Raw genomic sequence first — 15,117 nt, forward strand, 5'->3', positions numbered from 1 at the left:
CAGCATCGGGATGGACGTGCTTCAGCAATATGAGGCTGTTACATGAATCCCGAAGATTCTCACTGCAATGCCCTGGACTGTTAAGAATGACACCCAGGAAGAAACCTGATGGGAAGGTGACAACAACATTTTGGTGAGCAGAAATAAAACTGGGCTACACAAAGGATACTTTTATTCTTCATATTTCATGTTACATATTTCTGAGTTAATAGCACTCGCCTATACTGAAATAAGAGTGGAAAGACAGTAGCCCAAATACTGATGGGGTTTACCTCAGATGGTGAGCACAGCAGGTATGTTTGTATTAATTTTTTCCGCTTTATGTTTTTTTTAAACACAATACATGCTTTAGCATCACTACACACACACACAAAGAATCTCATTTATAATAACAAAATGCTCTAAAAGACCACTTTCTCTTGGCCTTTCTTTTAGGCAGAAAAGAGATAAGCAAAGAGTAATTACATTCATAGCTGTAGAATACACAACTCTGCCATGCTTATTCAGTGGCCAGTCAAATGAAGGAGTGTTTGGCTCTAAAGATAACCGTGAGAGTTCTGTGTTAAGCTTGCTTGGCACATCTCTGAAAGTTTCATCTTAAGCTGGCTGTGCCTGTTAGGGATAAAAGCCGTGTCCCTCGGCACATGCAGACAACTCTCAGTTCTGCCTCAGCTTCCTGGCACTATTGGCCCTCCTGAGGACCGCCCGTGGTGAGCACACATAATCCATATGCCATTCTGAGCTTCCAGTTGTGTTTTGTTTGTCTTTGTTGGCTTCAGAACTCCAGGAAGGTCTCCGTTGAGATGGTCTGCCTCTCTGCACACTGGCCACTCCTTTGTCCAACTCCAGCTATTTTGCTACACTTGTATATTTGGACCAAACTCTAAATGTCAAATGCATTCATTATCTGTGGTAGCCCAGTGAACCCAGAGCACCAGCTGGAAGTTCCGTTTTCTTTGCCAGGCTCCGATGCCAGAGGGACTACATGAAATAAGGTCAAAATTGCAAATCCCCGATGTGTTTGGCAGGCACATGCTCTTCTAGGAATAGCTTCCTGTCACTCTGATACTGAGCCGCAGTGTTGACAGCCCAAGTGGCGCGACATTTAAGCTTCTACTAGATGGACATGAACGAACACTATAATTACTGTAACATATAACTTACTCCATCCATTGATGGTCTTCCGTGCTGCCCTCCATGATACATGCACCCTGATACGTGCAAAGCAGTGTTTTTTTGTTCTATGGAGAGTGGTGTTCAAGAAAGTAAAATATAGAATTTCCGAGATGAACCTAAAATCACTTCAAATATTCTGAAAGTGAAGATAGTCACAGACATGGCAGTAGCACGATGTAGCTAGACTAGGGAATGCATGGACCATAAATCCAGAAAGTAAGTATTTGAACACTATCTTTTCAAATATGGCTTGAATCTTAGTGAGTCTAGAAAATGTATCTGTGCATCTCACGTTTAAAAACTGTTGTGAAAACCAGCCTTCAGAACATCCAGTTGTTAATGCTCAAATCTTCGGAATAAAGAGATTTAAAAACAAGACAACAAAGAAACAAACAGGAAACTATTCAGTGGTTACCTATCAGAATAGACGTATTGGCACTTTGTTTTACTGAGAAGACTTTACACCAGTTGATTTTGATCCAGGTTTAAAGTTACCTTTGCTCCAAGAGAACATACACATTGACACAGAGATGTTGTTCGTCCGTGAGAATGGCAGATATGTGGAGGTTTTAAGAGGGTGCACAACAACAGTGTGCATCAAGGGAGAAGTGGCATGGTTGCGTTCTGCTGAGGTTGAAACAAAAAAAGCTTGATTATCAGAACACCTGCAGAGAAGGCAGCCTCCAAAGCATATGCAAGCAAGACCAAAGCAACGATTTTACCTCCATAGGCTATCTGTGCAGGTCGCTGCTGAGCCAGCAGCGTGGTGACTAGAGATTTCTTCATGGAAGTTGTGATTGCTATCCTACCAAAATTATTTTGGTGCTGTTTGGGGAGTTTTCACACCATCTTGAGCTGTATGATTTTAGCTCCTTAAAATGCATTTTTAGACATTTCAGATTTGCGAATATACTATCAAACCCAAAAGACTGAAGGCAATAGAAACTTGACAGTAATGCTTTCTGTAGCCTCGGAACTTCGGGGTACATTGTCCTTTAACTGGGACATCACCTTTCATGAAGTCTGAGTGGAAAGCACAACGGTACACTGTGTCTCCCTTTCTGGCAAGGTATCTCCTGTTATTCTTCATCTCTTCTCCTAATATTTCTATCATGTCCTTGAACACACACACACACACACACACACACACACACAGCACGCAGATTCCAATGAAAGAATATTTGTACCTTAGTCTATGAAAACTGAACTACGTAAATTATAAAAGCAAAAGTACTAATTTAGAATGTGATTTCCATCTTCATGTCACATGCGGTTAAACAGAGACTTTAATCAGGGCTTTGAAATCGCATCCGCAGAACATAGCTGTCAGGGTCCCTCTTCAGCCTTGCCCATGGATGTGCCACCAAGGTCCCCTCACAGCACAGCTTAGTATGTCCCTTCCTAATACAGGAGCAGTACTAGAGGAATGTTTGCTAACAAATCAAAATTCAGTACTTTTAATTCTAATTAATTGGAATATCATTAAAATAAAAACCCTTCAGAATGCCTCGGGAATGATTTAAAAATTTTTATTTTGCATCCTTGAAATTCTAACATTTGTTTACGTTTTCCTGTTTTTGTTTCTCGCACCATGATGGTAGCTTTTGCCCGTTGCTTATGAATGAAAAGCCTTTAACCTTTGCTCTCAGATTTGGTCTCCAGATGTTTTGTTTCTCATATCGAAGTCATTTCTTAGGAGATATGGAGTAAATAGGCCATTTAAACTCCTCCAGTCTCCTGTCACATATATTTCCTCCACTAGGTGCTGAGGAGCTTATGATAAACACAGCTTCAAGTGCAGGAACTATTGCCGAGAGAAGTTGATTTCTTTTCCTTGTGAGAGATAGTTGACCCAGATCTAAGAAAATATATACAAGCTGTTTGCTTTTCTTCTCTATGAGTTTTTGAACCTCCTTGATGTGAAGGACCCTTAACGGAGATGACTCATAATAAAACAAAAGCCAGGAGTTGGATAGTTCAGAAAGTTTGATCAAGCTAAAGTTGAGCCTGCTCCGATGGATTCTTTCAGAGCACGCCTTAGTGGGTCCAAGGCTGTACAGCTTCTTAAAGACTGAATTTTAGAGGCAAGGAAAGGGAAATCCAGAAAGGGTAAAGGGACAGGTTTAGGTAATGTGATCTTAGATAAAGCTGAACAAATGTTGAGGTAACTTCACCCCTAGAGTTCATCCTGACATTTGGTGTGTTCTTTGGGATGTACACAGGGCACCTGATATCCTGCAATTTGATTGTGGACTTGCTATATGAACAAAAAAAAGTAGCAGAGACCTAGATTGGCTACATCTTGGTTGAAGGAAGCCAGTGGTAAAATTACCATGGGACTCTCTGGAAAGATGAAAGACAAATTACTTCATCAACCCTGCTCAGATAAACTTCAGCTGCTGGGAAATGCATCCTCTGAAAGACCCTGAGATGGGTAGCTTTATGTGAGGCTGAAGTTTCTGACTTGGTGTGAAAGCTCAGCAGAAGTTCACCTCTGGCTCCAGGCAGAGACTGCTGGTCCCAGGTAACCTTTAGACTGCAGGCAAAATCAAAGTGGGGATGGACAAACAGCAGCAATGGCAGTAGAGGGCAGGAGCATTGGTTATAGAATTCAGACTCTTCTGAAGCTTAGTAAGATTATAGGACAAGGAGAATTGCACTTCACAGTCTGGTTCTGAACTCTGCACCTTAGTCTTAAGCTAACTTAACTTACTGTCCGAACTAAGAAGGCCAGAAGTAGTGGGGAATAGGAACGAAAGTGCGTGGGCTGGAGCCTTGAGTAGCTGAGCAGGAAGTTGAGGGAAACAGCGTTGGAATTCTTCTGTCAACTTGGTCACTTTCCAACAAAGGCTGGTACTCTCTTTATACATTTGTTAGGAGGAGCTTTGTTTTAGGAGGGGAGGCCGCTTGTTGGTTCCAGGCTGTTTAGCCCCGATATAATCACAGAGAAACTATATTATTTAAAACACTGCTTGACCAATTACTTGTGTATTGCTAGCTAGCTCTTACATCTAGAATTAACCCATCTCCATTATTTTATATTTTACCATTTTTTTCCTTTTTAAATTTTTTTTATTTTTTTGCTTTATAAATAATACCATTCAAAATTTCCACCTCCTCCTCTCCTCCCATTTCCCTCCCACTCCCCCACTCACCTTCCCCCCTTCCCCTCCAGTCCTAAGAGAGGGCAGGGTATCCTGCCCTGTGGGAAGTCCAAGGCCCTCCCAGCCTCCATCCAGGCCTAGGAAGCTGTGCAGCCAAACAGATTAGGATCCCAAAAAGCCAGTGCATGCAGTAGAATCAAATCCCAGTGCCATTATCATTGGCTTCTCAGTCAGCCCCCATTTTCAGCCACATTCAGAGAGTCCAGTTTGACCACATGCTTGTTCACTCCCAATCCAACTGGCCTTGGTGAGCTCCCATTAGATCAAGTCACACCATCTCAGTGGGTGGACAAACTGGCAAGGTTCCAGCATCTGTCTCTGGCAGGGCTACATGGCTTCTCTCTGACTCTGCCTCCTTTCTCCCAGCATTCAGCTTAGTTTTCCCTGCCTTGCTCTGTTCCCCTATAGCTCTGCTATAGTTCTTTTATTTATCAATGGTAATCATAGCATACAGAGGAAAAAATCCCACATCAGAGTTTATGTACCAAATTGCCCCCATATGGGAACAACACACACACACACACAATCTAACTGGCCTGATGACATTCCCTCCAAGAATCAAACACTACCAAGCAAGAATCCCACTAACGGATGCAAGAAACCCTCTTGAGTTGTTTGCCAGAGCTGTCTAAGAGACTCCCCCGAACATACAGAGTATTGCTGTTGCCTTTGATGGGATCTCCAGACTCCTTTAACTTGGGATGCCCAGCTTAGCTCTTAGATCAGCAGTTCTCAACCTTCCAACGCTGTGACCCTTTAATACAGTTCCTTACATTGTGGTGACCCCAACCATTAAACTGCTTTCATTTCTACCTCATAATTGTTATTTTGCTACTGTTATGAATTACAATGTAAATATTTTTGAAGACAGGTTTCTCAAAGGGGTCGCAACCCACAGGTTGAGAACAAGGCTTCTGTTCCCAAAGGAGCTTTATGCCACCTGCTCTTTTTCTTCTTCGCACCTGTCTGTTCTCTCCAGTCTCCATCCATTCGACATCTACTCTATCCATTTCCAATGCCCTTCTCTTCTTCTTGAGACTACTCTACTGTTTCTATTCTGACGTTTTGCAACAATCATTCCACATGTAGGCCGCTTCTAATCTGTTGTCTTCCTCGATTTCTTAAGATTGTTTTTAAAGATGCTTTCATAAGAATGAAACCTAAAATGCAGATTTAAATTTATCTTTTCGGTTGGTTTGATGGAACAAAGTCTGACTATATCCCAGATTGGCCTTGACCTCACCATGTAGCACAGGCTGAATTCAAACTCATAATCCTACTTTAGCCATTCTTGAATGCTGGGACTGTATGTTTTGTATTATATTGGTGGTTGCTTGTTGGAGAAATCCCCTTAATGTCCATCTTTTCCCTACATGATGAAGAATCCATTGAGGATGAGAAGGGGAGGAAGAGAAGGAGGGAGGGAGGAAAAGGAAGAGGGAGGAAGGAAGAAGAAGAGGAAGGGAGAGGAGAAGAGAAAGAATGAGGGGAAAGGAAAGAAGAGAGATTGAGTCCCCCCTCCCGCTTTTTGTAAAAAACTGTGAAGAACTTGAGGCAGAAGGAAGTCAGCTCATTCTTTCACTGGGGGAGGGGTGAACCACAATCTGGAGGCTGTTTGTTAAGCACAAACCCAGTAAAATAAACCAGCAAGGAGATGTAGGATCAGTAAACAACCACCTTCTCCTCAGTTTGAACAAGCAATAGTGTCATACCCCCGAACAATGCCAGAGAAGCCTTCGGAAGCAAGGTCAATGTAACCATGGAAACCAAATGCTCTTGCTTAACAGAGTGCCATAGGAGACAGCATCAGCACTGCCCACTACTGGTTAGTTTCTGAGCTGCAGACGGAAGAGCAGACGTGGGACATCGATTATTACATTGGACCCCCTCAGCCATTGTGGAAATTAATAAAAGAGTAGAAATATGAAGTAGAAAGAGTTCAGCAAAGTCCTTAGTTTACTATCTGGACAAGCGATCAAACTAAGCCAACCAAGTACATGAATTCAAGGATCCTACACATACAGTGTGGGTGCAGTTGCTGCGGGAGGTGGGAAACGGTGCTTTGCAAAGGGGTTGTTACCAGGATCCTGCTATCATTAGCAGTTAGTGGAGCAATTATCACAGTTAATAAAACCACATTTAGCCATATGACAGATAAAGAAAGCACAATGGGAGAACTTTAATGGGCTCCATTTCCCGCCAGGTTTTATATTGGGTGTTAGATTATTTATAGGGCATATGTTCCAGGGAAGCAAATGTCTAAACTGGAAATGAGCAAGTCTGAACATTTGTTTCATTGAAATCCCGTGGTTTTACATGATTCTGGTCATTCTGTCTGCTAGGAAGCGTGTTGTCTTGTCTATTCAGGCATGAGTGGCTTCCTAAACAGATTTTTATGCAGTTTTATTCTACTTCACAACTGGAAATCTCCATCTTGATTTAAAGCAAGTCACTACACCCTCTCTCCTTGCCTCTGTTCCACCCCGCCACCCTGCCTACTTTCTTACAAGCTCTTTAGCGAGAGAGAAGCGCTTCTGGACCTTGCTATGCTTCAGCGCCTCTCGAGGCCCCTTCCTGTGAATCTGCAGCCAGCCGAGTCGAAGGCACCTTTGCCCTGCTTCTGCTTGTACAAAAGTTCTTGCACTTTTACAGGTTCCTTTGCTTATACAAGTTCTCATCTCATGCACTGCTCCGAGGAGTCCAGGTGGCACTGCGATTCTCAGGGGAATCTGGAAGTTGAGGGTAGCCAGACGACAGACTCAGAATTCCCTTTTGCTCATAAGTTGGGTGACATTCAACAGCTCACCTCTCTGAATCCTGGGCTCCTCAGACATAAAACAAGAGAATAAGGGTAGCTCTGGTGAAGACTGTGAGGATTTAAGCACACCACGGGCGGCAGATCCGGAGCCATGCCTAAGTCTGAGGAGGGACCCCACAGCAAGTGGCTAGGAGGGGTACTGAAGGGGAAGTCTTGTCTGGACGTCACAAGGGCTGCCTGCCTCCTGGAGAGTCTGGCACCCGATGCTTGGTGCTGCCAGCTTTCCTTGTTCTCTCTCCTGAGTTCCCCACGCTTAGCCATACACTGCTCTCCAGCCCAAGGCATCTCTGACCGTGTGTACTTTACCTAGGGAGCTGGGCGATGAGTACACCCATTCCCTGGCCCCCACCTCCTTTACATACTATGCTGCTTAGCCACGCCCACTCCCTGGCCCCACATCCTTTACACACTATGCTTCCTAGCCACGCCCACTCCCTGGCCCCATAGCCTTTCTACAATTTCAATTGGCTATCGTTTGAGAATTTCAAACATAGATATAATGTAACTGGCTGGAATCACCGCAATTCCTTCCTCCCCTGGTTCACCTCCCCTCCTCTACTTTTCCTTTTTCCCTCTCAACATCGTGTACTTTCTGTTGGAACCCAGTGGGTCCATTTACTGCTGCCGCCATGTACATTAGGACTAGAGCCTGGGTAGCTCCACCGGGCTCTCATACTTGGAGACCAACTCTCCCTCCTCCATCAGTCGCCAATAGCTCTCAACCAGGGTTGAGACTTCACGAGCCCCTCCCCATCCATGCTGCGATTTTGATGGCTTGATCTTACATGACTTGTGCGTATGTAGTCACAGCCCTGTCTAACACACTCCCGTTCTTTCTCCAAGTGTGGGGTTTGATTCTAGAGTCCAGGTGTACCGGCTGGTTCTGTGTTTCAACTTGACACAAACTAGAGTCATCGGAGGAAAGAGCTTCAGCTGAGGAGATGCGCCATGAGTTCCAGCTGTGAGGCATTTTCTCAATTAATGATCAGCGGGGAAGGGCCTAGACCATGGTGGGTGGTGCTCCATCCCTGGGCTGGTGGTCCTGGGCTCCTTAGAGAGCAGACTGAGCAAGCCAGGAGAAGCAAGCCAGTAAGCAGCACTCATCCATGGCCTCTGCATGGGCTCCTGCCTCCAGGTCCCTGCCCTGTATGAATTCCTGTCCTGACTTCCTTCACTGATGAACAGGAATGAGGAAGTGTAAGCCAAATTAACTCTTTCCTCCCTATCTTGCTTTTTGGTCATGTGTTTCATCGCAGCAATAGAAACGCTGACTCAGACACTAGGCTTGACATAGACCCTTCTCAGCCTCCTGAGTGTATGGCTCCTGTTGCCTCCACACCAGGCCCGAGTCTCCGTTTCTGAGATAAATATTGTATTACAGTTGTGGTTTTAATCGTTAAAGGAATTTCGGAACTGTTTTCCAGAGTGCATTGTTTTCTATGCTGGCCACATGGGCATAACTCACCATTTTAGCATTTTGAGCGAAGACTAGAGAACTTTCTCCTTCCTCTTTGGCTCCCACACCCGCAGTTGCGTCTATAATGTGGAGTGTTATATCTCTGCTTCCAGTATCCGACAGGATTTAGAATTGAAATTTTAGATGGAAAGAAAGGTTATATGTTTGCTTCTCTTTCCACTTAACTTCTTTTCTGTTTACTTTCTTGGATGTATCAAAAATATTTTTTAATTACCTTTTCTTCTTTCTTAGAGGGCATACTTCAGCTGTTCTCTGCAGGTCAGCTGGAAACAAATTTTTTGAAATTTCCTCCATCTGGGATGTTTTCATTTCTCCATTCCCAAATTTTCCTGGAAGGAAATCTATATTTTTTTTCTTGGAATAGGATTCTAGACTGACTTTAAAAGGTTGACGAGCGCTGTGGTGCTTCCTGCTGATGTCCATGGTCCGTGATGAGAAAACCTGCCGTCACCGAATTGCTTGTCCCCATAGGAGATGTCACTTCCCCTGGCTGCTATATAGAATTTATCTTTTGTTTTAAAAGCCAGTGGTATACCTCTGCATGGATTGTTTTGTTGGTTTTTGTTTTTGTCTTATTTTGAATTCTCCCCAAATTGAGGAAGTGTCTGATTATCTCTTCAAGTGTTAGTCTCTTCTTCCCAAAGACTCTAATGACAGAAACGATAGACCTTTCACTTCTGTTCCATGGTGCCTGGTGTTCTGGGATTTCTGATGATTGGGTTCTTCTTTAAGATCTCTGTCTATTCAGACTGGTTTGTTTTTATTATTCTGTCTTCCATTTCACAAATTTTTGTGGGATATGCATACAGATGGAATTTTTTATTTTTATGGGTTTTTTTAGTGTTTTTATTGTGCTATACATTTTTCTCTGCTCTCCTCCCTTCCTCCCATCTCCCTTTCTACCCTCTCTTGTGACTCCCATGCTCCCAATTTACTCAGGAGATCTTGACCTTTCCTATTTAGATTCACATATGTCTCTCTTAGTGTCCTCATTGTTGTCTAGGTTCTATGAGATTATGGATTGTAGGGTGTTTTTTCTTTGTTTCATGTCTAAAAGCCACTTAAAAGGGAGTAGATATTATATTTGTCTTTTTAGGTCTGGGTTACCTCACTCAATATGGTCTAGATCCATTCATTTGTCTGTAAATTTCCTGATGTTATTATTTTTTACCACCATGTAATACTCTTTTGTGTAAATGTACATTTTCTTTATCTGTTCTTCAGTTGAGGGGCTTCTAGATTGTTTTCAGGTTCTGGCTATTGCAAATATTACTACGAACATAATTATGCTATGAACATAATTGAGCACACATCCTTATGGCACAGTTGAGCATCCTTTGGATATATACCCAAAAGTGGTATTGCTGGGTCTTGAGGAAGGTTGTTTCCTAATTTTCTGAGAAATAGCCACACTGACATCCAAAGGTGTTGTACCAGCCTGCATTCCCACCAGCAATGCAGAAGTGTTCCCTTTTCCTCACAACCTCTCCAGCATAAGTTGTCATCAGTGTTTTTGATCTTGGCCATTCTTACAGTTGTAAGATGGAATCTCAGAGTTGTTTTGGTTTGCATTTCTCTGATGACTAAGGTTATTGAACATTTTCTTAAGTGTCTTCATCCATTTTAGATTTGTCTATTAAGAGTTCTCTGTTTTGGTCAGCACCCCAATTTTTATTGGATTATTTGTTCTTTTGATGTCAAGTTTCTTGAATTCTCTGTATATTTTAGAGATCAATCCTCTGTCTGATGTGGGGTTGATGAAGATCTTTTCCCATTCTGTAGGCTGTCGTTCTGTATTGTTGTTCACTGATTTTTTTCTTCTATTCTTCTCATTTCACTATTGATCCCATCCATTATGTTTCCTTATTTGTTATTTTTTCTGTTCTAAGATGCCTATGTGTTTCCTCTTTACGTCTTCTATCATTGTCATCATCATCATCATCACCATCACCACCACCACCACCACCATCATCATCATCACCATCATCATCATCATCACCATCATCATCATCACCATCATCATCATTATCATCATCATCACCATCATCATTACCATCATCACCATCATCATCATCATTACCGTCATTATCATCATCATCACCATCATCACCATCATCATCACCATCATCATCACCATCATCACCATCATCATTACCATCATCACCATCATCATCACCATCATCATCATCATCTGTCATCTTCATCATCATCATCATCATCATCATCGTCGTCGTCGTCATCACCATCTTCATCATCATCACCATCATCATCACCATCATCACCATCATCATCATCATTATCATCTTCATCATCATCATCATCATTGTCGTCGTCGTCATCACCATCTTCATCATCATCACCATCATCATCATCATTATCATCTTCATCATCATCATCATCGTCATCACTGCTGAGGCTTTCTGTGGTTTTTTTTAGGCAGATTCTTAGTTGCTCATCAATTCATCATACTTATTTTATGGTAAAAAGCTGTAACATCTTTACCCAATGTTTATAAATGTGTCCACCATTTCAACTTTTACAACAACCGATTGTCTTTCTTTTTTCCATTTAGTTGTTGGGAGCTTTCCCCCAACTTTCAACGGGATAGAGGGGAGGCTTGTTCTTCTAGCCCCCTGATTCCTTCTGTCACAGCTGTGGGACAAAGAAACAACCAGACACGGGTAAGATGAAAAAGTGAAGAGTGGAGTCAGTACTATCTTAGCAGAGAAGCTAGCCCCATCTGTGAGCCCTCTTATGGCTCCCCGCCTCCCTCATGCCTTTTGTCACCTTCAACTGGTGGTTGTGAGTCCTTTGAGAAGCCTCACAGGACTCAGGGCTGCAGGAGACTCAGGCTTCCCCAGACAGTGCAGTGAGAGGAATATGGACCAGAGTTTGTAGTTCACACTGAGCTTGAGAAAACAGGCAAAAGAATGGCCGCTTATTTTTCAACCTCCCCCACAGGTTTTCTTTTTGACCCTTTCCTTTCCAGAGAAAGGAGATTGGGGTTTAGCAATAGGAGAGTTCCCTGGAGATGCCACACATCCTAAACATTACAGAATATGAAAATAACTACAGTCACTGCAAAAACTATCCGCGGGCATGATCACTAGATCAAAAAGCTAACCCTAACAGAAAAAAACTTCAAGTTGTTATGAAACCGGTGTTAGAATTTTTGGAACCAGTGCTGATTATGAGCATGGTCAGTTTAGTTTATTTAAAGATAGCAGTCATCAGCAGGACATTATCTGCTGTGGGCACGCACTTAGCGCGTGTTTAACCGGTGGTGCTAGAGAACGGAGAAGACAGCTGTTCTCAACAGTTGTTACTATGGCTGAGAAGAGCAGCAGTAGCAAAGACACTACTGCACACAGGGTGCAGTTCATGGGATACATGCGTGTGAATCTGGGCTTTTAATCCTCTGGGCACCCAGCTTTCCTCTCATCTCGAATTTTCAATGTTGTCTTATTCGTATGTGCAGAATTTATGGAAGTGACAGTTGGGTGGATGAATGGATAGACTCAAGGGATCAATGTGATTGGAAGAAGAATTTGCTTGCTTATGTTTGACAAGAGCTGGAGGTAGGCGTGTGTCTCTCTGCCAATGAATGGGGGTAAGTAGAAAGGAGAGTGAGGGGGAGGCCTCATCCAGAGCCATGTCAGGATTTTGTAGGGTAAACAGGGCATGGCGGAGTGGACAGTGAGCTATGGTCTACAGTTGCCTGTCTCCCGTCCATGGGTGCCTGATAGCAGGGGAACTACTGGCATGGTATGAGTCATAAGAGAGGGGAATGGGAGTGTACATGGGGTTTCTTGGTTTGCATATGAAAGATTTTCCATCTTAAGGGGTTAAATATCTTTTATCGGGATTAGTATCTTTAAATATTCCCTAAAGATCTATGAGTTAAGGCTTTGTTCCCCATGATGGTAGTATTAGGATGTAGGTAAGGCCTCAGAGGAGAGCTGAAGGCCCTTGGGGCATAGCATTGAATGTACCCAGTGGTCCTGCATCTCTGTTTCCTAATGCTTAAGTTTAGTGGATTGATACTACTCATACCAAACACACACACACACACACACACACACACGCGCACGCGCACACACACACAAAACCAACTGCCATTCTGTCCTCAACAAAGGCCTGAAGCAATGGCGCAGTCCAACTTTGGACTAAAACTCCCAGAACACTGAACTAAATAAACAATTCTCTCGTAAGTTAGATGCCTCAAGCATTCCATTGTAGTAACTTGGAGTTGACTAATGCTCAAGCCTTCTTATCAGAAGATGCAGAAAACAGCTAACATGACTAGTACAGATGGGGGCAGTGGGGCACGTAGGGGCTAAGGGACAGACCTGCTGGCAAGGGGCAGGACCAGGACATGACCCAGCTCCAGCTACTTGTGTAGCTCCCGAGAGGCCTTGTCTTTAGAACTGCCCTCTGACTGTGACCCTGAAGCCACCATGATCTCTGACCCAGGGACTGAAGGAATACAAAACATTCCTTTAAAGAGGAAGGGCAAAAATAAGAGCAACAGCATTCAAAGGAGCCCCTGAGAGATAAACCTAGCAGAAACTGTGAGACTTACTGGACTGTGGACAGCCGGGGCCCACATCTGCCTCCACACGAAGGTTCCCGAGAGTCCCGTGGCACAGCGGTGACCTGCCTGTGAGGACGCGACCTGCTCCTCCCACCCCTCCACCGTCCCTATTTCTCTACTGCCTCCATTTTCTCATTGTTGGGAAGACAAGAACAGAGCAGCAGCATCTCTGCAGGGCCCTCCCATGTATGTTTTCCTTCCTTAACTGAAAGTTGTGAGGGGTTTGGATTTGACTCCGTTACCCTCAGTGCAATACATAGCACGATGCATTTCAAATCATTTTGAACCAGATTTCAAATCGCTAATTATCAGGGCGATGAGAAATTGTGATCATCGTGGACTGTGAGGCTGATTTGGGAGCTGTATAGATACAGACCTTCCAAGGCCCGCATGGCAATAGAGGTCTATTTGTTTTGAAAACTTTTAGAATTTCTTGTCATCAATGTGATGAGAAAGGAAAAGGAAATCGTTCAGTATGCAAGCTCACAACAAACAGAGAACTCTTTTCTACACCCCCTTGAAGTCTAGGTGGCTTGGAGTCACTTATGGCAGAAGCAGAAATAGGATCCTGGCCTAAAGCATCATGGGAGGGCTTACAAAGGACTCAGGGTCAGTTCTGTTGTTCTACCACACACCACTTTCCTTTTCCAGGCCTATATGACTCTGACTCCAGCTTCTTAAAATGATTCTGGGCTGGCAAGATGGTTCAGTGGCTAAAGGCACTTGTCTCTAAGCCTGCTGACCTGAGTTCAGTCTCCAGGATCCACACAGTGGAAGAAGAGAAATGACGCTTACGATTTATCCTCTGACCTCCACAGATGTTCTGTTGTGACATGCACACACACACACACACACACACACACACACACCCCTACACACACACGTAGGTAGGTAGATAAATGATAAATAATAGATAGATAAATAGATTGATAAATGATAGACAGATGATAGATAGATAGATAGATGGTAGATAGATAAATGATAGACAAATAGATAGATGATAGATAAATAATAGACAGATGGATGATAGATAGATAGATAGATGATAGACAAATAGATGATAGATAAATAGACAGATGATGATAGATGATAGATAGATAGATAGATGATAGAAAGATAGACAGATGATAGATAGATAGATAGATAGAGATAGATAGATAGATAGATAGATAGATAGATAGATAGATAGATAGATAGACAGACAGACAGATAGACACAGAGAAAGACAGATGGATAGATGAAGTGAAGTGGAAGTGAAGCGCGCCCCCAGCAATGCTGAAGCATGCACGGACAGCCGCTTATATTTGGTTTCATGGACTGAGTTGGGGAGGATGATTGACGAGGCCTCTTTCTCAAGGAACAGGCTCCACTGAGATACAAACTCAGATCACTGGATTCAGAGTCCAGAGCATGAGCCATCACACCAATAGATAGAGAAATCTAATGCGATGCTTTAATGATGTAGAACTATTCTTCCTGTTCTCCAGCTCCCAAAGACCTTCTTTCTCCTTCCCTTCCTTTCATCATCCTAGAATATTCTTAATTCAGAATTCCAAAATCAAAAGGAAAGAAGGGAAGCAAGCTATCATTGGGCACCTCTATCATGGTCTTGGGCCTTGAATCCATGGAAGGCAAAATATTTCCCTCTTTTAATTAAGGAATACAAAAATACATTGCGATCAAAACACAAATCAGTATCTCGCTAAGCCACCATACCCTGCGTCTCAGAGACTGAAGGTTGTGTATTTACACAAACAAGGTGCCACGGATCTATTCTTAGTGAGACCTTCACTTAAAATTGCCATCTGTCAGCATCCTGCTGCCTTTTATAAAGAGCTATGTAATTGCTAGAGACCAGCTGGTCATTCCTCTCATTATTCAGTGCAAA

Source organism: Arvicola amphibius, chromosome 17, assembly GCF_903992535.2.
Source record: "Arvicola amphibius chromosome 17, mArvAmp1.2, whole genome shotgun sequence".
Taxonomy (NCBI): domain Eukaryota; kingdom Metazoa; phylum Chordata; class Mammalia; order Rodentia; family Cricetidae; genus Arvicola; species Arvicola amphibius.